Source organism: Galeopterus variegatus, unplaced genomic scaffold (assembly GCF_000696425.1).
Source record: "Galeopterus variegatus unplaced genomic scaffold, G_variegatus-3.0.2 Scaffold1797, whole genome shotgun sequence".
In the NCBI taxonomy this organism is placed as follows: Eukaryota; Metazoa; Chordata; class Mammalia; order Dermoptera; family Cynocephalidae; genus Galeopterus; species Galeopterus variegatus.
In genome coordinates, this window is record NW_007727908.1 from 307724 (window position 1) to 334127 (window position 26404).

Sequence of the window (26404 nt, forward strand, 5' to 3'; positions counted from 1 at the left end):
CCAACAAGAATTAGAAAGTGCAAATAGTCTTACACCAATTAAATATATTGGAATTTTAATTTAAATTCTTCCCACAATCAAACTCCAATCCAGATAGTATATCTGATAACTTCAATTAAGCATTTGAGGAACAAACAATACCAGTTCTAAACAAAATATTTCAGAAAATTGAAGAGGAAGTAACACTTTACAACTCCTTCTATAAGTCCAGTTTTACCTGATTCCAAAACCAAATAAAAGTTAAAGCTTTACCAGCAAAGATAATTACAAACCAATACCTCCACAAACAAGATACAAAAATCCTTTACCAAATAAAAGAAAATGAACCCAAATATACATATCAGTACCAAGTGAGGTTTATTCCAGGAAGGAAAGGCTTGTTCTATATTAAAAAATGAACCAATATAATTTATCAATGAGTGTAATTTACCACGTTTATAAAATAAAGTAGAAAAACTCTATGATCATTTTAAGATAAGCGAAGAAATGTATATAACAAATGTCCATACTCTTTCATGGTAAGAACTCTCAGAAGACTAACAATAAATAAGAACTTCCTTAACTTCCTAATTAAAAGCATCTTAAACAAACAAACAAAAACCTTATGGTTAATATAACCAAAAGCAAGGATGTCCACTCTTACCACTTGTTTTTGTTTTGATTTGGGGTTGGGGGCGGGGGTGGTTTTATGTGCCTTTAATATTTATTTTTTCTTTCCTATGTGTTCATTAAACAGGACTTTTTTGGTAAGGCTACTCTTCATGGCTTTTTGTTTTCCCTTTGTATTTATCATGTTTTTAATTTCTTCTCTGAAGAGGTATTCTCTGAATCTATATCTTCCAGTTTAACTTGGTGCCTTTTGAGGCTACTGTGGCTATGAACAGCCTTGCCGCTGTCCGTTGCTGGTGGTTCAGTGGGGTCCTCTCTTCTAGCATTGGGGATCTCACAGGCCATTTCAGACCCACAACAATCTTTGTATAGGAGTGTCCCTATCAGGGACGAGTTACCATGGTCAGTGTCCGAATGTACTGAGAAACAGTAGGCCACTGCCTCTATCTCCCAAAAGTGCTGCCCATTGTTGTGGGAATGAGGGGGACAAGGCCTAAGTTTCCATTGTTATGGTTGGCACCAAAGGTTTTGAGGCTCCTCTCCTCACTGTCCTCAGACTGGGTCCAGAGATAGTTGCCAGACCTGCTATTGAGAGTGGGGTCAGATGCCTGAGGGGCAAGAGGAGAAAGCTGGCCCTCAGCCAGTCTTCTCAGGGCCTTTCCATTGAGCTTCTTGGTTTCAGTGTTCCACAGAGCCACCATTGTTACTGTCCTGAAAGGTGCCCTCTGGCACCTCTGCCCAAGCGTATCAGCTCTGCCCATGGATGGCCTGGTACCTTGCTGGGATTTGTAGGAGAGGATATTTCTTTAAAATCTTTCTTGCAGCAAAAACCACCAAGCCCTACAGGAAGTGCCCAGGGTCCTGATCTGAGGTGGTGGTGAGGTTGAGGGCCTTGGCCGCACCCCCCAACACCTGCAACCAGCCTAGCCATGGCCACCAAACCAACACTAGAAGCCCCTTAGTCTCCCAAGCTGTGGGGGGTGGGGCAAGGGCTTAAGCCAAACCCTGCTGACATTTGCATCCAGCCCAGCAATGACCAACCCACTGCTGGAAGCAACCTGGTCTCCGCTGTAGAAATGAGGGGGTTGCCACAGGCCTCAACCCTGCCCTTCCTCCTTCCTCCTTCTCCCATTCTATTTCCTTTGCCCTTCTCCTGTCTCCCTCCCCCCAAACTGCTCCACGACAACATCTTAGAATGTAAATAAATAAATAAATAAATGAACTTAAATAAATAAATAAATAAATAAATAAATAAAAGCTTCCTGCAGCCTTCAGGGAGCAGGCCCTGGTTCCTCTGGGCCATGGCTGCCTTTAAAAAGGCTTCCTTACTGGAAGAAGGGGCTGGGTTGTNTAAGATAAGCGAAGAAATGTATATAACAAATGTCCATACTCTTTCATGGTAAGAACTCTCAAAAGACTAACAATAAATAAGAACTTCCTTAACTTCCTAATTAAAAGCATCTTAAACAAACAAACAAAAACCTTATGGTTAATATAACCAAAAGCAAGGATGTCCACTCTTACCACTTGTTTTTGTTTTGATTTGGGGTTGGGGGCGGGGGTGGTTTTATGTGCCTTTAATATTTATTTTTTCTTTCCTATGTGTTCATTAAACAGGACTTTTTTGGTAAGGCTACTCTTCATGGCTTTTTGTTTTCCCTTTGTATTTATCATGTTTTTAATTTCTTCTCTGAAGAGGTATTCTCTGAATCTATATCTTCCAGTTTAACTTGGTGCCTTTTGAGGCTACTGTGGCTATGAACAGCCTTGCCGCTGTCCGTTGCTGGTGGTTCAGTGGGGTCCTCTCTTCTAGCATTGGGGATCTCACAGGCCATTTCAGACCCACAACAATCTTTGTATAGGAGTGTCCCTATCAGGGACGAGTTACCATGGTCAGTGTCCGAATGTACTGAGAAACAGTAGGCCACTGCCTCTATCTCCCAAAAGTGCTGCCCATTGTTGTGGGAATGAGGGGGACAAGGCCTAAGTTTCCATTGTTATGGTTGGCACCAAAGGTTTTGAGGCTCCTCTCCTCACTGTCCTCAGACTGGGTCCAGAGATAGTTGCCAGACCTGCTATTGAGAGTGGGGTCAGATGCCTGAGGGGCAAGAGGAGAAAGCTGGCCCTCAGCCAGTCTTCTCAGGGCCTTTCCATTGAGCTTCTTGGTTTCAGTGTTCCACAGAGCCACCATTGTTACTGTCCTGAAAGGTGCCCTCTGGCACCTCTGCCCAAGCGTATCAGCTCTGCCCATGGATGGCCTGGTACCTTGCTGGGATTTGTAGGAGAGGATATTTCTTTAAAATCTTTCTTGCAGCAAAAACCACCAAGCCCTACAGGAAGTGCCCAGGGTCCTGATCTGAGGTGGTGGTGAGGTTGAGGGCCTTGGCCGCACCCCCCAACACCTGCAACCAGCCTAGCCATGGCCACCAAACCAACACTAGAAGCCCCTTAGTCTCCCAAGCTGTGGGGGGTGGGGCAAGGGCTTAAGCCAAACCCTGCTGACATTTGCATCCAGCCCAGCAATGACCAACCCACTGCTGGAAGCAACCTGGTCTCCGCTGTAGAAATGAGGGGGTTGCCACAGGCCTCAACCCTGCCCTTCCTCCTTCCTCCTTCTCCCATTCTATTTCCTTTGCCCTTCTCCTGTCTCCCTCCCCCCAAACTGCTCCACGACAACATCTTAGAATGTAAATAAATAAATAAATAAATGAACTTAAATAAATAAATAAATAAATAAATAAATAAAAGCTTCCTGCAGCCTTCAGGGAGCAGGCCCTGCTTTGCCCTTCTCCTGTCTCCCTCCCCCCAAACTGCTCCACGACAACATCTTAGAATGTAAAAAAATAAATAAATAAATAAACTTAAATAAATAAATAAATAAATAAAAGCTTCCTGCAGCCTTCAGGGAGCAGGCCCTCGTTCCTCTGGGCCATGGCTGCCTTTAAAAAGGCTTCCTTACTGGAAGAAGGGGCTGGGTTGTCTTTGTGCTGGTTCCCACTCTCCCTTAACCTGCATCCCTTGTCACTAGGGAGGTCTCTCCATCTTTGCTATTTGAGCAGGAGATATAGGAGTAGCAGAGACACTAATAAGCTTTCTATATTTTTCTCTCAACTGATTCTATATCGAAGTTGGTGATGCCTGGCTTAGCTGAATCTCCACAGTGGAAGTGCTCTGCTCAGAAGAGGAGGTGGGAGAGGAGGAGAGGCCACCCGCTTTGACCTGGGGGTAATCATAGCTGTGTTTTCCAATGTAGGTGTTGGTGGGCTTGATAGGGGCACTGGGCCTCTCTTCTTGAGGTGTCTCTGTCAGCAACGAACAGCATTACACTGACAGGTGGAGGCTCAGCATTCATTCAGTTTCTCCTCGTTCCCTGAGCTGCTGGAGGTGCTGGAACTGCTGAATTCATCCTCAGGGCTAGGTGACCTTGGCCAAGGGCAGAGATCCATGTCCAGTTCAAAGTCTCAGGCGTTCTTTTCAGAATTGGACTCATTGAAAAGAGCCAGTAGGTCTTTATGCTGGTAGCATCACAGAGCAGACCAGCATTGCTGGCAAAAGGCTGCATCCTCATACACGGGTGTTGGTGGAGTCAATGCCATTGAGTTTACCATGGTGACCTGCAGGGGCTCCCAGGTGGGAGACTTGTCAACTGTGGAAGGCAGGGGTAGGGAGGCCGATGATTTCGAGTCAGTGTAGCCTGAGCACTCGCTGACACCTGCATGCATTTGGAGGATAGTGATCTCACTGAGGTCACTGAGTCACAGCTCCAGCCCTCGATCTCTTGGTGGACCAGGGAGTCAAAGAAGGCCATCATCCAAGGATCTTCCTAGACTGACTGGTTGGGTAGGCAGGGGACAGGCCACTGCCACTGTTCAGCACAAAGCTAATGCACTCTTTGCAGTTCTAGAGGCAGTATGAATCATCCCCAATCTGACTGTCAAGGTCTCTGGCACATCCTGGATGCCTGTATGGGCTACAGATCTTGACCATATTTTCTACACCAGAAGAGCAGATCATGGAGGTGTGGGGATTAAATTGAACCTGGTTAACAACTGACCGGTGCCTTCTCAGCATGATCAAGGTTCCGTTGACTACCCTACTGATGCCACCTGATTCTGGGACTGCAGGATTTCTACACACATACAGGTTGAAGTCATCAGAGCCTGAAAGGATAAACTGGTCACAATCTCCTACAAAGCAACTTTTCATGGTGCATGAGTTGAAGTAACCCTGATTGATGAGCTGAAACATGGTCAGATCGAAGTGGATGTCATAGAGTACAGGGGGCAGGCGGCACTGCAGGTCCAGGAACTCAGTCTTGTTGCTGCTGAATCACACACTCATGGCACTTTGGAAAAGTAGGTTGCTACTACAGCACAGGAGAAACCTCTGAGGTTTTTGAATATCCCAAAGTCCCACTCCTTCCTTTGAATTGGCTCTGGCCAAAAACCTGGGCTCCACAGGGTAAAACACGACACTTTGAAAGGCTGATGGATAGTTTCCAGGCAAAAGGACTGTGCATAGGGAGACACCCCAATGTCTCAGATGTGAAAATCCCAAAGTCCCACTCCTTCCTTTGAATTGGCTCTGGCCAAAAACCTGGGCTCCACAGGGTTAAACACGACACTTTGAAAGGCTGATGGATAGTTTCCAGGCAAAAGGACTGTCCATAGGGAGACACCCCAATGTCTCAGATGTGAAACCAACCATCATCTGAGGAACTGGCAAAATGTTGCCATTCACTAGGCTTACCAACAAGCCATATACTGCATCCTCATGAGCAAACACTTCCAAGATCTCTCTGCTTTCAGCACCATGAAGTATAACTTGCTCATCATTTCCTCCAGAGAACACTGTTGAAAGCCAGGTAAAAAATGTTGGAATGGTGCTCTCCTTTCAGCTGAATGGGCTTGACCCAGGAGTGGACAGCTTGTTCCAAGTACCATAGCAGAACCTGGCGGCCATCTCCTCCTCATGCTGCCCCCCAGGCTGGCTCTCCTGTTCATGCTGGAACCAGGGCCACTGCCTCTCTAGCCACCGCCTCTCATTCAGACTCAAACACGGCTGCCTCTCTCCCCCAGTAAGCCCTCCCCCCACCCCGGCGCTGTGATGCAGATGGCTCTTTAACCAGCCGTGGCAAACAGAGTAAGATGTGCAGACTCCACTTCTATTTAATATTATATCTGAGGACCTAGACATACAATAAAGCAAGAATAAACAATATACAGATGGTCTCATTTGTAGAAAGCATGATTGTTTAGAAAATAATAAGGACCCTAAAAAGCTACTAAAGTCAACAAGCATGTTAGCAAAGTTGTACGGTACAGGGTTAGTATTCAAAATTCTGTTTCATTTTTATACGTTATCAAGAAACAATTAAAAACAAAATAAAATAACTATGATTATGATAGCCTAAAAAATAAAATACTTAGAAACAAATTTAACAAAATATATGTAAGAATTATACATGGAAAATAATAAACTATTTCACATGGAAATTAAATAATACCTAAAGAAATGGAGATAGGCAATGTTTATAAACTGGTAGACTCAATTTTGTTAAGATGAGCAATCCTCCTTGTGATAGTCATTTTTTTGCATCAACCTAATTGGGCTAGTAGATGATCAGATGCTAGAAAAATATCATTTCTGGATGTGTCTGTAAGAGTGTTTCCAGGGAGATTAGTATTTGAATCGGTAGACTGAGTAAAGCATGCCCTCACCGATGTGGGAGGGCATCACCCAATCTGTTGAGGCCCCAAATAGAACAAAAGGTCGAAGAAAGACAAATGTGCTCTCTCTGAGCTGGGACATCTATCTTCTATTGCCCTTGGAAATTCACTCCTGGTTCTTATAACTTCGTTTCAGACTTGATTACATGAATGACACCCCCAGCTTTCCTGGTCCTCCAGCTTGCCGATGACTTCTTGGCCTCCATAATAGCATGAGCTAATGCTCATAATAAATCAATCTTAACCTCTTTCTCTCTCACACACACAGGCACAAGTATACTACAAAAAGTTTGTGGAAAGATTTGTATTATGTTTTAATTCTATTTTTAAGCAAACTTTTAGAAGATTTTATACATATATACAAAAATAAAAGTGTTTCTATTTCTCTGCAGAACGCTGATTAATACACTCCCCACATTCACCTACAGAATCAGTTCAACCCTTATCAAAATCTCGAAGTGTTTTAAGAAGATCAAGTTGATTTTAAATTTATATAAAAAGACAAAGGACCTAGAATATCCATACCAACTTTAAAGTGGAAGAACAAATTTGGAAAACTTATACTGATTTTCAAACTTACTATGAAGCTACAGTAATCAAGACAGTTAGAAGAATCAAGACATATAGGCCAATGGATCAGACTAGAGTCCAGAAATAGATCCACACTGATGTGGCCTATTGGTTTTCTACAAAAGTGGCAAATAATTCAGTGGAAAAAACATTATTTTCAATAAATGGTGCTGGAACTACTGGATATCTATATGAAAAAAATAAACCTCGACCCTCACTTCAGATTAAACTGAAATGGATCATACAGTTCTAGAATAAAACATTAGGTTAGGCAAAGATTTCTAAAACAGAATACAAAAAGCGCAGAATATAAAAGATAAATTTATGACAAACTTCATCATGATTAAAAACTTTTGCTTTTTGAATGACATAGTTAAGAAAACAAAAAGGCAAACCATAGAGCTAGAGAAACGTTTTGTAAAATATATATCTAACAAAGTGTCAGTGTCTAGAACATATAAAGAACTCTTATCACTCAACGATAAGAAGATAAACAGCCTAATTTTTTTAAATGGGGAAATTGTACAGATACTCCACAAAAAAACATATGTGAATGGCTAATAATCACAGAAAAAGATATTTAATATCACTGGGCTTCAGAGAAATTCAGATTAAAAACACAGTGAGGTATGATTACACATCCACTAGAATGGCTAAAATCGAATAGACTTTACCGAATGTTGGCAAAAATGTGGAGAAACTAGAATTCTCATATATAGCTGATATGAATGTAAAACCATATTACCACTTAGAAGAATAATTTAGCAGAATCTTATAAAGTTAAACAATTATTATTGCCCCCATCAGTTCCACTCCTACCTATTTATACAAAATAATGAAAACATATACCCAAAATGTTTTATATTCCTATAGATATGTACATGAATATTCATGTCAACATTAATCAACATTTCCAAAACCTGGGTAAAACTCAAATACCATCTAGTGTTGACTAGTTGACTACTCAGTGATAAAAAGAAACTACTGATGCATGGAACATCATGGACTAACCTCAAAATTATTATGCTAATTATAAGTTAAACAAAAAAGAATACATGTTATATGAATCCATTTATGTCCTGGGTAAAACTCAAATACCATCTAGTGTTGACTAGTTGACTACTCAGTGATAAAAAGAAATAAACTACTGATGCATGGAACATCATGGACTAACCTCAAAATTATTATGCTAATTATAAGTTAAACACAAAAGAATACATGTTATATGAATCCATTTATGTGAAATTCTAGAAAAGGCAAAACTGTGGTTACAGACATAATATCAGTAGTTTCCTGGGCCTGGACGTGTGAGAGGGAATTGATAGTAAAGAGGCACAAGGAAGTATCTTGGGTGAAGAAATTGATCCATATACTGATTGTGTTGTTAGTACAGGCATATATATAATTACCAAAATTCATCAAGCTCTCCACTTAAATCGGGTGAATTTTATGTAGTTAAATGATATCTTAACAAAAAATTAACATTTCAAAATAATGAAAAGGATATTATATAAGGCCAGGGGTGATAGAGCCACTGCGGGAAGCTCCTGAACCTTGGCAGTGGGGTCAAGGTCCTCAGCGCCCACCCCTTCCTCAAACATGGGGGGGGCAACCAAGCCAGCAAAGGAGCCAGCCATGGGAGACTCTTGCACCCCTCCCCCTTCTCACTCCCACCTCTCCACAATATCATCTTAGAATGTCTAAATAAATAGATGGATAAATACATGGTGAAAAAGACCAGTATTGCATCCTTGAGAGATATGCAATCCTTAAGGATTCAAAGGTCACCAAAATGGTGCTCCCTAACATTTCCCCCATTTAATTCAATAATCTGGCTGTCTGTTCAATACCAACTCCCAAATGGATCCTGATATATGACAGTTGGCTCCTATGAACATGGGTATTTGCTGACTATTAACCAAGTAATAGCTCATATTGTAGTTACTCTCCCAGATACACTAGCTTGTGAAAACATTAACACAGCCTCGGGTACATGGTATGTGGTTTGAGGTGAATGTATTTTTTCTGTCTCTATCAGGAATTAAGATCCAAAGCAGATCACATTCACTTCACGTGGGATGAATAATAGTATACATTTACTGTTCATCCCAGTGCTATTAATTCTCCTACACTGTGTCATGACGTAGTCCAAAGGAAGCTGGACCATCTAGACATTCTACAGACATAAATTAGTCTACTGTATTGAGTACAACACATAAATTGATCTGGAGGAGCAAAAAGTAGCAAGTACGTTGGATGACTTGTTAAGACATATTCACTCCAGAAAGTGGAAGATAAAAATTATGATGATTCGGGGACTCACAGCATCAGTGAAATACTAGTGCTCCCATGGTCTGTACCAGAAAGATACATTCCTTTAAACGTACAGAACAAATTATTTCACTCACACCTCCCTCCAATAAGGAAAAAACACAATGCTTAGAACACCCCTTTCATTCTAGAAGTAGTGCATTTTACTTCAGCCTTTAAACGTACAGAACAAATTATTTCACTCACACCTCCCTCCAATAAGGAAAAAACACAAGGCTTAGAACACCCCTTTCATTCTAGAAGTAGTGCATTTTACTTCAAAATTTTGTTCCAACCCATTTATCTAGTGTTAAGTAAGCTTCCAGCTCTGAGTGGCATATGGAGTAAGAAACAGATCTATAGGAGAAGCAAGCTTCAGTAAAGCAGTACTAAAATTGATTCATATGATCTGCAGTATTCTACCATAGTAGAGGTACATGTAGTAGAAAAAGATCCCAAGTGGAGTATATGGTAAATCCCAATAGAAGAATAACAGTATAGAACCCCAGGATTCTGAAGCAAGGCCATTCCATCTGCAGCACTGAATTCTTCACCAATCAAAACAACATCTAGCATAGTAGGAGGTTTGATAGAGACAGAAAAACTGATGATGGGACCTCAATAGGCCATGTGGCCAGAGCTGCCCATCATGAGCATAGGTTTGGATAGATCGAGCATCACTTAATAGAATGAAAGACATATTCAATATTAAGCATGAGCAGAGTGGAGGGTACAGATAAACTGTACAAGAAGATGACTCCCAAAATTTTAGTCCACTGGTGCTCCATTATCACCTCTTCCTTAGCCCAGAAGACTAGGAACAAGGTATTCTGGAGAAGATGTATGTTTCTGTAAGGATGGGAATGAACACAAAGTGTGAAGATATTCATGCCACATATTTAGGGCCAACAGAAAGGATCCACCATGAAAGAGGCATTAAATAACCAAATAGAAAGACTTGGTCAGTTGATATCAGCCACCTTCAATCATTGATATGCTACCATGATATGCTCATGGGCAGAGTAGCCATGGAGGCAGAGAAGGACATATGGAAGAAGCTACAACATGGATTTTCATCAACCTTGGCCTATTTATTTTTCTGCCACTGCCAATGTCTAACTTTCCAGCAAATGGAGGCCAATGTTGAGTCTTCAATGTAGCACTATATCTTGAGAAATCCAATCAACAACTTCAGGATGAGTTGATTTTATTGGACCTTTTCTACTCTGGAAAGTACAGCTATTTGTCGTGACTGAGATCAGTACACACCCAGGAACGTGTTTGCTTAATTTGTGCATACAGCCTTAGCTAGCACCACTGTCTAAAGCTTTTGGACATGTTATTCACTGATATGAGATCCTACACAACAATGCTATGGAATAAGGGAGAAACTTTACAGCAAAGAAAATGTAGCAGTTGGCATATGTTCATGGTATCCACTGCCAGCCTAATGGAGGAATAAAATGGTCTTTTGAAGATGATGCCTAGAAAGGCTATTCTGCAAAGACAGGTAACCATCTTTTAGAATATGTAGATAAGAAAGCCAAAGTATGGGAGCAAGACTTAAGTGATATGAAGAATAGGATGAGAAGATCTAAAAATACCTAATGACAGTCCAAAAAAAGGTAGAATAGAGAAGTTGGAGGGGAGGTAATATTAAAAGATACAATGGGCAAGAATTTTCCAAAATCCTTGAAACATCAGAATCTATAAGTCATATTATATACTATGCAGAATAATTAGAAATCCACACTTAAACACATTCTAATGACTGCAGAAAGAAGTTAACTAAGAAGATTAAAGCAGCCCAGATATAAGGAAGATGATTGATGAAAAATGACAATTAGACTAGAAGGGCTGAAAGAAAATAACCATTGTCTTAGAATTGTGTCTCCAGCAAAACTAACCTTCAAGAGTAAACAAATGCTTTAGACTTTAAGTTTAGACTTAATTGAGGTACTTCTGTTTTGTTTTCTCTTTGTTTAAAGTTAAATTTTTACCTTTCCTTCCAGTTCTACCAACCTTTCTCTTAACTCTATTTTCTGTCAAGATCTCCTACTTTAGCATAACATATAATGGAATTAATCTTTGGCAAAAAGATTTTTTATCTAGGTCTCATAATCTGTTTTGTGCTGCTACAATGGAATACCACAGACTGAGTAGTTTTTATAAAAGATGGAAATTGATTTCTCACAGTTCTGGAGGCTGGGAAGGCCAACATCAAAGTGATTCCAAAACAGTGCCTTGAATGCCGCATCCCCTGGAGAAAAGTGCTGTGTCTTCACATGGCAGAAGGCAGAAGGGCAAAAGGCATAAACATCCACTATCGACCTCTTTTATAATGGCATTAATCTACTCCTAGAGGCAGAGCCCTCATGACCTAAACGTCTCCCAAAAGACAACACCTCTCAACACTGTTGCATTGAGGATTAAGTTTTTGACACATGAGTTTTGGGGGACACATCAGACCACAGCACTAGTCAAGGCACGTATCTTGAAGGTGTATAGTGCCTTTTTTACCCAGTTACTGGGAACACAGACTTCGTTGTAATGAAGTACATTTTTCCTTTGACATCTATGCCTTCTGTTACTTGATATTTAAACTTGTCAAATTATTTTTATACAAACAGGCTCCAGACCCAGAATACCCCCAGTACTAAAAACTATGACTTTGGGACAAGGAATAGGCACAGATCTTTCCCTATACCTGGCTCTCCTAAACCCCCTGTAGAGTGTGCTCTTCTTCATTTAGGGGCAAATATATCCCCTCATTGCCTTTGTTCTAATTAGATATGTATTGAGCAAACCCTCAGCATGTCCTAACCTTCTATTTCTTTATAGGCAAGAGGCCTCTATAGTCAAGGGACTTGTTTTAATTATCTTCCTCGCTCTTCCTCTCCTAAACCTCTGAATTTAGTAGACAAATATTCAAATAAGAGGTACTTGGTAATTGTTAACATTTAAGAAAAGATAGGAAATTGTCTTAATAGACTTTTTGCTTTTGTTTTATGCAAATGGTGCCTAAAATAGGTTCATTAGATTAAATGGCAGCCTTGTGATAAATTGAGAGTTAGAGCTTGTAATTATTTAACAAGCTATTTTCCCACAGCAAATATTTTCATAATTTGGCCTCAAATATAAAATTTAAATTAAAAGAGAAAGAGTGAAATCATTTGGGTCTAAATTAAATAAGCATATTCGCATACCTCTCAAACTAAAATACTTGTCAATATGTATTCCACAATGGTTTTTTGTAAGGAAGTCAGTGTGTAAATTGATGGCAGTTTTCCCAGCAGAAAACAGATAAGCTAATTTGACTTTTCGGCAATATTCTTCTATTTTCTCATTTAGGTTCATTATTATATTAGTCATGGGGAAACAATGAGCCATACCAAATTGGAAAAAAAAAAATTAAGTTCCCCTGTGAGCATTCAATGTGGTGAACTAATTGTAAACTGTAAAGAACTGATCAGTTTTTTAGATGCTTTTGGAAATGGCCTGCTAGCGAGATAGACATGGATAGATATAGACAGGTATGTTCAGAAGCCCAGTGAGTACTTAGCCGCACAGGAGCAAATATGTAAATTGAAGTAACAAAGTTCTTGCTACAAATGATTCAGAGAATTCCTTTCATAGGTTGAATACTGATGCTTTAAAATAGAAAACATACTTATGTCATAAAATGTGTTAAAACTATATTCCATAGACCACCCACAAAGTCCACTTCAAGGAATCTGTAAAATCTGCACTTTTGACCACTGCTACCTATGAGTATCTAATAAACTCCTGGCTTAAAACTAATCAATGCCAATACCCACAAATGTGCCTTAGGACAAAATAATAAAACCCAACCCCAAATTTTATCCCCAATGAAATCAAACTTCTGAAATATCTTCATTAAATTAAACCTTCATTAACACATTTACTTAATCCTCAAATATTTACTCTCTACTCACTATAATTCTTGTACTGCATTAAGTTCTGAAGACAAAAAAAATGAATAGTACCTGCCCTAATCTGTTCACAATCTACTAGGAAAACCAGAGAAAGTAACAACAGAAGACTCAAGCTTTATTAGAATAAATATTAAATTATGGTTAGTCATTGGCTGGTTGTTTTTTGGGTTTTTTTTTTTTTTTTCAGTTTTCCAACCTCAGGCACACAAACTTTTGTCCTTAGCTTTTATATTCAGAGATGGAAACAGTGAGAAAATCTAATCTAATATTTATTATATTCAAATAAAGATTTTTCTCAAAATTCTTGTGCTAATTTGACAAAGTAATTTTAATATTTATATAGCTTGAATACCACCTATGAATAAATCATCACCTTTCATATTCTGATGACTAAAGGTCTTCCATATTCTCAGTATCTTTTTGCAATGGAAAAACTGAACCGGGTAATTAGAAACCTATTCTCAACCTAGCCTCTTCAGTGCCTCCTTAAGGTTGGACTACTCCACTTAACCAAGAATAAACATTGTATATTACCACTATACTCCATTTCATACAGGGCACAATTGACTTATTTTTGACATCATATCAACAGGGTACCATTAACCTTCTCTAAACAACCAGTGCTGCTGAACAACAGCCATGTCATAGACAGGCAAAAATAGGTAGAGATGCTGAATTATAAAGAAAAAAAATCACGTCATTCTGGAAATAAAACTGCTCTGAAGAGGAGGACATGTTACATTCATGGTATGAATAAAATAAAAGAATAAGGCTTTAAAAAAAGATATTTAAGATAAAAAATAAATCAAGAACTAAGATTCTTCATATAGACTTAGTCAACCACAAATCCTTCGTGAAAAATGTTTAACTATGTGAGATTGCCAGAGTTCATTTTTGTATGTGAATTTCCCTTAGGAGTGATGTGTTGGACAATTTTACCATTAAAAATTACTATCTCTGTTAGTTATCACTTTTGAATCACTGAAGGCATCACTGTTAGTTCTAATTATTCTTCAATATTAACGAGAAGCACTAAAGTAAATGTGCACACTTAAAGGGTTTTAAGATCATAAAATTTCATTAATATTGATGTAATGTATGTCAATGCATAACTGACCCCATCCCAAAATGATAAACGTATTTCTATGTGAACAAGTATCTGCTGCTATTGAAGATAGTTCATCTAGTTGGTGTCTATAAACATACTGTTATCAAACGTGTAGGATGCTCCTCTTTATTTTAACCCATACATCTAGGATTTTATTTTCTTCAGTGATTTATGGCCAGAATTAACTAGACTATGGCAGGATATATTTTCTCTGTTCTGCCATGTCTCACAGCACTGCCAAAAGTTTACTCAATTTATCTGATTTCTATAAAACGTTGTGAACAATTTGTCTTCTTCCCTTCTGTCATCACGATTTAATTTCACAGGTAGTATAACATTATGAAGGTCAGAAATGTTACTTCTATTTCTGCCAGCTACTTCTGAGAAACCAGAAGAAAATCAATGATATCTCTCTGTTTTAAAGGGCAGTGAATTACAGTAATTGAGAAAAAAAACTCATTTTTCTGCTTATTGGTGTTACTGACTCACATTTGATGTCACAGAAATTAAGAAATAACATACTGCACTCATACACCAGGGATGTGTTACCTAAATCTCACTCCTCATGTGGCTCCAGTTTGAGGACAGAGCAAAAAGGGACAGTGATGTACCACAGGGACAGAACATGATATACAAATCACAATACTTGATATTTAGGTGTCATTTTCTAGTTTAAGGCTCATTTTTATTCTTGCCATTTAATTTCAGTTTTAGGCAAGCCTGTCACACAGTGAAGGTAATATTAACATCTGGTATTATCACTGCTACCAAAGCTATCTTAAGAATGGCAATTTTAAAGAGATTTCCAAAACCACTTAGAGTTACTTTCTTTTGAGAATAAATCTAATTAGAGTGACTAGCAGAGGAGAGATAGAGAAGATTTAATTATGCAATTGAGATGGTTATATTTTATATCTGTTGAATATAAAGTATTTACTTTCAATTAAATTTAAATTTACAGAGTTATTTGCACTAACTACACTCCACTCTGGAAGGTACAAAAAACTAATGATGGAGCTCTTACCAACAAGGAGCTTCTAATCTCCACAAAGACAAGATGTGCTACACATAAAACATAAGAATCAATGAACCTCCCAACCATGTGGAGGTTTCTCATTGACTTATATTCAATAAAAATTGCTGCTAAACATCTTTTGCATATATGTAGCAGATATAAAGAAATCACACAAACTAACACTGAGAATGTTCAACTGTCTCTCTCTATGGTAAAGTCTTATTTTGCTTATGTCACTAATGGTTATCTTGATTTTCTAATAGTCTAATTAATTCAACATGCTCCTAGTGATTTTAATAGGATCCAGAGTCACGTAACATAATATTCAAATTCCCAAGAAACAATCCAAGATCTCAGCCAACAAAGAACTGGGAAATTACAACCTATTCTCATGGGAAAAGATGTGGAAATTGTCAAAGACTTTACCAAAGCTAGTATAATTGTGCTACAGAATCCAGAAAACAGTGGAACAACATTATTAAAATGCTGAAGGAAAAGAACTGTTAACTCATAATTCTATACCCAACAAATATATCCTTCAGAAATAATAGTATGAATAAAGATAAACTCAGATGAAGAAAAGCAAATTTGTTGCCAGATGACCTGCTGTAAACAACTGCTAAAGGAAATTCTTCGGGTTTATTGGAAACAATAAGAAAAGGGGTATTTTGGAACTTCAGGGATAAGAAAAGATGCTAAAATATCTGGCCAAACCTTTCTCCTCTAAATTGTTTAAAATATGTATGACTATTAAAAGATCTATGATCGTGTGTGTGCATAAAAATATTGTCTCATAGGATTTTTTAATGTATATTAATATAATACATGTGGCAACTATAACATAAAACAGAGAAGATAAAGGGACCTTATGTGGTTGGAAGGCTACTGCATTTTATTTGAAGTAGTAAAATATTAAATAAATAATCTGTGTAAATTAGGTAAGTATATTATAATCCCTAAAGAAACCACTAAAAATGAGATGCAAAAGGTAGTCAAAACTGATAGATAAATGAAAATGAGATAGAATGACATAACAAAACCCTTTTTTGGCTCTCCTATTTTCTTTTTTTTTTCTTTTTCAGCACTCATTGACCATATCCTTAGAGGTTCCTAAAGGCCTTGTTTGTTCATCTCCTGCTGATCTCTCCAGGATTATGTCATAATGCTTTATCTCTGTTTTACTGTGTTCAGGACACAGGAGATTTGTTTTAGCTTCTCTTACATACTGACCACTTCCCTTGGTGTCTGTGTAAACAATGTTAACTGGGCCTGGAACATCTCTCCCATCTCCAGCCATATACGCACATACCTCCACCTAACTCCCACTTATCTTTTAGGTCCACTTTCATTTCTTGTTTCATAAAATGTTTCCCAACTATCACTTTTATCTAAATGTGTTGCCCTTTTAATACACTTATTCACTTTGAAAATGTCCTTTGTAATATTTATCACAAACTTTAATTATATAAACTCAACCCCAAAAGTTCTATGTAAAAGGAAATTAAAAGTGAAAATCTGGTTGGAAGAGAGCAAGGGCAATTGTCTTGAAGTTGTCTTTGCATACATTGTTTTTATTGAACCAATGGAGTAATACCTGATAATATTACATGCTTTTCTCACCACCAGACTTAGACATGTGTCCGCCAGGGTCTACACAGGGGAAGTGGAAGATGAGGTCAGGATTGTTAAAGCAGGAATACAAAGAAATGATTTATATATATCTTCTGACACTTGTGTTCATGTGTGTGTGTGTGTGTGTGTGTGTGTGTGTGTGTGTGTGTGTGTGTGTGTGTGAGAGAGAGAGAGAGAGAGAGAGAGAGAGAGAGAGACTGCTTACACTTTGTCGAATCCTGGAAGATTCGAATCATATAATGTCTTGCATAGTACTGTAAAACTACTCCTTTTCCTAAGACAATACAGTGTAAACAAGAAAAGTAGCTCACACTGCCTCCCATCACACTTTAGTGCCTAGAGTTGTGAAAAGCAACAGCAAGAGTAGGGAGAATAAGCACATGAGAAGCCAGGATATTCATTCTCGTGTCCTGTTTATTTTCTGTCTCATCCACTAAAATGTAGGTTTCATATGGGCAGAGACTTTTATATGCTTTGTTACTCACTACACCCCCAATGCTTAGAATAGTACACATTTTAAGTGTTCAATACTATTTGTTGAATGAGGTAAATGAGTGTATAGCTTTTTCCCGTTCCAGAGATTATATCCACTTTGTTCTCCACTGCATCCTCCACTGCATTCCCAGTTTACAGCATATTTTCTGACACTTAATATACACTCAAAAGTGTTACATGATGTGAACATATTTTTTTAAAAGCACAAGCAAAGAAAAATAGCAACCATCTTCTGAAAGAAGCAAGCTTGTTGCTTTTTTTTTCACCATAGCCACTAAAATTGTAAGATTATAAGAATGGGAAATAACTCAAATTCTTTCAAACATGAAATAATTATTGTTCTCATCCATGTGCCATGATCAGAGTCAGGGAAAAGCAAGATGTTGAGCTATCTGTACTGGCTGTGTTTTATAGTGCACTTACTATGTTTCAGGTCCTGTCCTGGGCTCTTACATACATTATCTTTTTAATTGTCACAATGATACTACGAAAGACTTATTATTAGCCTCATTTTTCAGATGAGAAAACTTATATTCAGAATGTTTAAAAAATTTATAGAAGTTCACAGGTAAGTGGTATAATTTGACCCCAGTTGTCTCTGACATCATAACCCTTACCTGCTTTTCAACTTTACTTTGATTATTCACTTAGGTGTCACTTAATGATGGGTGTATGTTCTGAGAAATGCATCTGTTAGGCATTTTTGTCATGGTGTGAATATCATATAGTCGAGTATACTTACACCAACTTAGGGGGTATAGCCTACTACACACTTAGGCTATGTGGTATAGTTACGGTTCCTACCATTATCATATATGCAATCCATCCTTAAGGGAAATGTCATTGTGCATCACATGACTACACTCACATAGCAGCTGGAGGATGTTTCCCCCTATACTGATTATTGATTGAGTCCCAGTGTCCAGCCTATTTGTTCATAAAGCATAGCTCCTATAAAATCCAGAAAGACCAGACTCTAGGGAGCCAGCCAATGGAAGAGACATTCAGTCTTTTATTTTTATTTATTTATTTATTTATTTTTTGGAAAGTGCAAATTCTTTATTGATTTTCAAGATTCCTGTGTTAAAATACAAAAACATTAGCAGGTCTCACATGGCTTTTCATGGTCTGGTGTTTCCCCACATATTTTTAACTTAAATTTTTTTAATTTATTGTTAGCATATTCATTCTTGCAAATCATGATATTTCTTTATGAGGCATGCAATCTTGACAATAAACTTGCCTTCTCTGACAATTTCCTAAGAAGATGCACAGACATGTTGGGCTTTTGTCTTATTAATCTCTCACCCTCCCTTGTAATTAACTTTAGTCTGATTTGAAAACTTACTTAGTATTTATGCACTCCACTTCCATCATCTGTAAAATAGGAATATTACTTACCTCATATGGCTGTCCTAAGAATTAGAAGAAAAGTTTTCAAGTTTCTGAAAGGTAGTAAGTTCTCAAAAATTGGAAGATTTTATGATGAAATGAGTCCTTTATAGGCAAGGCTAGATGTAAACAAGTACATATAGAATGCAATAAAGAAAGATAATCTTATACAGTCTGCTATGGTGTAAAGCCCCAAAAAGCAGTTATTTTATTTTCTCCGGTAAAAAGAAGTGAATGAAGGTGACTCCATAAAATGGAAAGGACACTTCTAAAGCCAACTGGAATTACTCTAATATTTTTATTTGAATGTATCAAAAATTTCTCTTAACAGTTTCAAAATATTTCAGGCACACCCAGTTTCTGTTACTTTGATACAGGTAAATAACAATCAGCACTATCATATGATTGAAGCTTAGACAAAGATGCTTGATGACACTTTAAATCTTCTACACTTAGACCATGGTACAGTCAGCATTATACTTCTGCATTTCAAATCTTTAGGTATAATGTACTTTCCATCAATAATATACATAAAATATACAATTTTACATTTACATGACTTAAAGACATATGGAAGAAAAGTCAGTCAGTCAACTGCTTACAAACATTCACATATTTGGCATGGGAGAGAAAACCCAACCCCATTCGGATTTAATGGCATTTTTTGCTTTTGTTGATGCCACTGTTCACTAGATTTTGCATTGGATGTATGGACACAATTACTTGGAGCTGTCATATTTATCCAGCAAGATGCACTACTTTAACTTTTATTTTTCTATGAATTCTCTTAATTCTATGAAGTCTTTTAATTATGAGAAAATCTTATTTATGTGGTCATCAAATTATACATCTCTTCTATATGTAAATATTGTTTGAAGGAATGATGTTAGGTTCAAGTCTGAATTTTACAGTTTAAAACCTTAAAAACTAAGGCCTTTTAAATTCATATGATTCCAAAAATTATTTTGTGGATTTAGTAAATTTTTATATATATTATGCAAATTAGAACTATTAATTTTAATAGTATTTAAGTGGATTCTTTAGAAATTTCCATAAACAGGATCTTGTTATCTGTGAACAGAGATAGTTTTACTTCTTCCTTTCTCAGTTAGATGCTTTATTTTGTTTTCTTGTGATGTCTTTGCCTTTACATTAATTTCCTATGTCTGCTGTAAAAAATCACCACAAACTTGGTGGCTTAACATAACACATATTTACTCTCTAGTAGTTCTAGATGCCAGGAGTCCAGTACCAGTTTTACTAAGCCGAACTGAGGTGCTGGCAGAGCTGTGCTCTTTCCAGAGGTACTGGAGAATAATCTTTTTCCTTATCTTTTTCAGTTTTTAGAGTGAATTCTTTGGTTAATGTTCCCTTTCTACATTTCCAAAGCCAGCAGTATAGCATGTTCAAATATCTCTGCTTTTATCACAGCTTTTTCTTCTGCCATTTGTGTCACTCTGCCTCCCTCTTATGAGTACACTTGTGATTCACTGAGTGAGCACTTGGAACATTCAGAAGAATCTCCCAATCTCAACAACCCTGATTGCATATGCAAAGTATCTTTTGCCATATAAGATAACATTTACAGGTTCCAGAGATTAAGAGCTGGATGTATTGGGAGGCCATTATTTACTCCACCCAGTCTTATTTTGATATTAGCTTAATACAGCCTCACAGAATGAGTTGGTAGGAAAGCATGGGAGAGAAATAGGGATTGACTGTTAATGGGTACAGAATTCCCTTTAGTGGGGACAAAAATATTCTAAAATTAGATAGCAGTGATAGTTGCACCACCCATGCATATACTAGCAAAAGCATTAAATTATATTATTTAAATGGATTAATTGTATGGTATATGAATCATATTTCAATAAAGACATTAAAAGTTAGTTAACTAGAAGTTTTGTTTCACTTTCTTTATTTCTGTAACATACCTGTAATGGAGAATTTTCCATATAATAAATTACAATCAACTAATAGCACCAGGAAATCCAAAGTTCTAAAAAGAAAACAATTCAATGCGACCAGGTTATTTCTGGCGACAAGCAGTGAGATTTGGGATTTGCCAAATCCCCAATCTCCTCATCAAATCTCTAGGTTTCTGGACAGTCTATGAATACATAAAGTTAAAATTACAACATAACTAATATTTTGATTAATGTATCAAAATATGTAAGGTCTTGTTTTGCATGTGTGCTATGGTATTGACTTAGCAAATTAACATACAGTTCAGGAAACTGCAGTGATGGGAGTGCATGGTTCATATTGGTGGTAGTGTTCTAGACATGTCTAAAGGGAGAATTGTTCATCTTGAAAGAAAGCTAGAGCCAGATGTCATAAACAGAAAGCTTGTTTTAAAGAAACCCTAGAAAAAAGAAAAACAGGTTAAAGGCCTGGATGCAATAAAGTTTGGGCACTGAGTGAATTTAAAATCAGTGTAGCTAGAAGACAGAATGTGAAAAGAGTGAAAATTAAGGAGTTTGGGAGGTAAGTAAGGGTCATGGCATACCATAAAAGAAGCATGAAGGTAACTGGACTTTATCCTCAAACAATAGGAATACACTGAATAATTCTGAACAGTCAAGTGATAAAATAATATTTGAGTATTTAAAATATTTTGCCATAATGTTGGTGAGAGGGAATGCAAGAGCATATTTAAGGATATAATTTTGAAGCTATTTTAACAACACAGGTAAGAGAACACAGTCTGAATTATTCTTGGGACAACTGGAATCAAAAGCAATAGGAGATATTAGGAGGTAGACTCAATAGGAATTGGGAAAAGGGATGAGATGTTGCAGGAGTGGAGAGGCTGGAGTCATGGATGTGCATGTTACACCTGTTCTAAGTTGGTTATCAAGGAGGACAGTGGTATTCTCAGAGAGAAAATAGGTTTGGGGAATCAAGAAAGTAAATAAAGAGTTTAGTTATATACATGGACAGTGAGGTGCCTACAGGAAACATACAAGTAGGCAACATGGATAGAAAACTCAGGAGAGGTTAGGGCTAGTGATACAGATGGGGGGTTGGGAGGTGCCATCAGAACCTGGGCAATTTGAAACACAGGAATTCCATAAGCTCCAGTGAGAGGAGAAGTCAGTCCCTATAATATCGACATTTCAGGATGAGGTTCAGAGTGAAAGACCAAGAATTAGCCTGTGGCAGAGGAAGGGGAGGCTCTTCCATTATAATAAATGTTACTTTTTAAATTAACATATATTAATTACTTTAATTAATGTTTACTAATTAATTTTAATTAATATTACTTTTAGTCTAAAGTAATATTAAAATTACCAAAAATCTCAGAACAGTTATAGGTAATTTTAAGAGCCACAGCTCTTAAAACTAATCATTCTCTGTTTCAGGATAGGCATTCCATAAAAGGAATCCTCAATAAACTAGGTTGTAAGTTACCAGCATACAGTTAAGTCTACTCTTGGCTATATTATGCTTCATTTTCTGATTCTGTAACTAGTTGGGTCCTGAGATAGCAGTCGATGAACTGTTTCTTTACAATCTGTAGTGAAAAAAGGAGCTTGTGCAAGAATACAAATCAACTAAGCCATGTAAGGAATGTAAATTAAGTGTTCATTGTAGCTGATATTTGGGGGTGGGAGACAAATAAGACTTTCCAAATGAAGGAGGCTGTGCTGGTACAGGCACACCTCCTCTTGTTGCACTTCTCTTTATTGCACTTCACAGATATTGCATTTTTAAAAAATTGAAGTTTTGTGCAACCCTGGATCAAGCAAGCCTGTTGGCACCATTTTTTTTCAATAGTACGTGCTCACTTTGTGTCTGTGTCACATTCTAGTAATTCTCACAATATTCCACACTTTTTCAAATTATTTTATCTTTTATGGTGATATGTGGTCTATGATCTCTGTTGTTACTATGGTAATTGTTTTGGGGCACCATGAACTGTGCCCATATAGGACGGCAAACTTAATAGATAAATGTTGTGTGTGTTCCGACTGCTCCACTGACTGGCTGTTCCCCCATCTCTCTCCCTCTCCCTAGACCTCCCTATTCTCTGAGACACAGCAGTGGTAAAATTAGGCCAATTAATAACCCCACATTGGCCTCCAAGTTTTCAAGTGAAAGAAAGAGTTGCATGTCTCTCACTTTAAATCAAAACTAAAAATGATTAAGCTTAGTGAGGAAGGTATGTTGAAAGCCATGACAGGCCAAAAGCTAGGCCTCTTATGCCAGTTAGTCAAGTCTCAAATGCAAAGAAAAAGTTCTTGAAGGAAATTAAAAATGCTACTGTAGTGAACACACGAATAATAAGAAAGAGAAACAACCCTATAGCTGACATGAAGAAAGTTTTAGTCATCTGGATGGAAGATCAGACCAGACACAACATTCCCCTAAGCTAAAGCCTAACAGAGAGCAAGGCCCTAACTCTCTTTAATTGTGTGAAGGTTGAAAGAGGTGATGAAGCTTCAGGAGAATAGTTTAAACCTAGCTGAGGCTGGCTTATGAAATTTAAGGAAAGAAGTTGTCGCCATATCATAAAAGTGCAAGGTGAAGCAGCAAGTGCTGACGCAAAAGCTGCAGCAAGTTATCCAGAAGATTGAGCTAAGATCATTGATAAAGACAGCTATACTAAACAGCAGATTTTCAATGTAGATGAAACAACCTTCACTTGGAAGAAGTTGTCATCTAGAACTTTCATAGCTAGACAGGAAGAACCAATGCCTGGCTTCAAAGATTCAAAGGACAGGCTTAGTTTCTCGTTAGGGGCTAATAGAGCTGCGACTTTAAGTTGAAACCAATGCTCGATTACCATTCTGAAAATCCTCAGGCCCTTAAGAATTATGCTGAATCTACTTGCTTGTATTCTATAACGTAAAAACAGAGCCTGGATGACAGCACATCTGTTTACAGTATGGTTTACTGAATAAGCCCACTATCGAGATTTACTGCTCAGGAAAAAAAATTCCTTTTAAAATATTACTTCTCATTGACCATGCCCCTAGTCAACCAAGAGCTCTGATGAAGATGTACAAAAAGATTGAGGTTGTTTTCAGGCCTGCTAACACACATCTTTTCTGCAGCCCGTGGATCAAGGAGTAATTTTGACTTTCAGGTCTTATTTAAGATATATATATATTTCATAAGGATATTATTGCAATGGGGTGATTTCTCTAATAAATCTAGGCAAAGTAAATTGAAAACCTTCTGGAAAGGATTCACCATTCTAGATGCCATTAAGAATATTCATGATTGATGGGAGAAGTCAAAATATCAACATTAACGTAAGTTTGGAAGAAATTCACTCCAACCCTCATTGATGACTTTGAGGAGTTCAAGACTTTAATGGAGAAAGTAACTGCAAATGTGGTCAAAATTGCAACAGAAATAAAATTAGAAGTGCGGTCTAAAGATGTGATTGAATTGCTACAATCTCATGGTAAAACTTTAATGGATGAGGAATTGCTTCTTATGGATGAGCAAAGAAAGTTTCTTGAGATGGAATCTACTCCTGGTGAAGATGTTGTGAACATTGAAGTGACAACAAAGGATTTAGAATATTAAATAAACTCAGTTAAGTAAAGCAGTAGCAGGGAATGAGAGGATTGACTCCAATTTTGAAAGAAATGCTACTGTAGGTAAAATGCAATCAAACAGCATCACGTGTACAGAGAAAGTTCTTGTGAAATAATGAATCCATCAATGAGGCAAACTTCATTGTTGTCATATTTTAAAAAACTGCCACAACCACCCCAACTTTCAGCAACCACCATCCTGATCAGGTAGCAGTCATCAACACTGAGGCAGGACCTTTCACCAGCAGAAGAACATCACTCGCAGAAGTCTCAGATCATAGTTAGCATTTGTTTTTAGCAAAATATTATTTTTTATTAAGGTACGTATTTTGTTTTTATACACATAATGCTATTGCACACTTAATATATTATAGTGTAGTGTAAACATAGCTTTTATATTCAGTGGAAAACCAAAAAATTTGTGTGACTCACTTTATTGTGATATTTGCTTTATATTGGTGGTCTGGAAATGAACCTGCTATATCTCCAGAGGATGCCTATATACACTCTGGCACAAGCTTCTGATCTCATCACGAACTAGGAGTAAAGAGTTTTTAGGTTGGCTATTTGAGCTGAGAACTTAACTTTCTGGAGTTCATGGAACAGTTTGGATCAGACAAAATCTCCTGCTCAGAACTATTACAAAACTGTATAGTTCTGAGCAGGGGATTATATACAAATAATATATGTATATATTATACATACACATGTGTGTGTGCGTATATAGATAGATAGGTTTTCACACATCAGTGTACATGCAAGGCAGTTAGAACCTAAGAAACCAAGGGGCCGGCCCGGTGGCGCACTGCTACAGTGCGCCACTTGGGAAGCACGGCGGCGCTCCCACCGAGGGTTCGGATCCCACATACAGACCGGTTCCCGCTCACTGGCTGAGCGAGGTGCGGGCACAACACTGAGGGTTGCGATCCCGTTGCCGGTCACGAAGAAAGACAAAAAGGAGACCCGCTCACTGGCTGAGCGAGGTGCGGGCGCAACACTGAGGGTTGCGATCCCGTTGCGGGTCACGAAGAAAGACAAAAAGGAGAAAAAAAAAAAGAACCTAAGAAACCAAGATTCCTAAGAGAATGTAACACAGTAAGGTTAGTCCTGTATTTACCACTTTATTCCTTCAGAGCTTTTGCTGATTTCTAAGCTACATATGCGTTGATCAAGAGAGTAAAAAAGCATTGAAAATCAACCTCTAGGAGGTAAAAGTTTAAGCAGAGTTTTTAGCAGTGTCACGGTACTAGAGAAACAAAAATTTGAGCTCGAGATCTCCTATAAAATTGTTGTAAGAATTAAATGAATAATGCACTGGAAGTCTTGGGGAACAAAGCCTTATAAGAGAAAAAAAAAAAAAGCAAGTGTACTTATTTGGGATCTTTGAAGGTCAGGGAGATAGAAGGACAATGCCATATATTATCCCAGAGGCTAACAGAAAAGATATTTTCCAGAAGGGAAGAAAGGTCCTAAGTCCCAAAATCACAAAAATATTGAGGACAATAAAGAAAATGAATGGGTCCCTAGTTCAGGTAATTAAGAGTTCTTTGATGAGAGTCTCAATAAAGTAATGGAGATAGAAAGCACATTGTTAGGACTGAGTGAAAGCATAAGTAGGAAATATTGAGCACTCTTGAAAAGGTTGGTAATGAAAAAGAGACTATGTATTTTTAACATGATGACTTATTGATCCCTTGACCTTTTTCTTTAACTAATCTGAACTTACTAGAAAATGAATTAAAAAGTGCTTTTGATTTCTTTTTACATAAAGGATAGCCATACTTAACAACTGGGTCAAAAGTATGGAAAGTTTCTCTAAGCACTATATGATACTGCCAGAGATGGAAAACTTAAAGCTGTATGAGTTTATTCTCTAGTTTTTAATTTTTAAAAATATTTCTACAATGTATATGCATTTTTTTATGATAAAAAATGTAGAGATGTTACATGGAATAGAGATTTTTTTTAACATCCAATGTTAGATTCTTTTCAACAGAATATCCTGTACTTTTTGAGCTCTTCAAAGTTCAAAATAT

At 37.5% G+C, this 26404-nt stretch overlaps 2 pseudogenes; both read right to left on the reverse strand.

The window, feature by feature from the left end:
* Nucleotides 1–789: 789 nt before the first annotated feature.
* The window catches only part of LOC103595580, a 32462-nt pseudogene continuing 6847 nt past the window's right edge, over nt 790–26404 (reverse strand).
* On the reverse strand, nt 2280–2840 carry LOC103595579 (annotated as a pseudogene).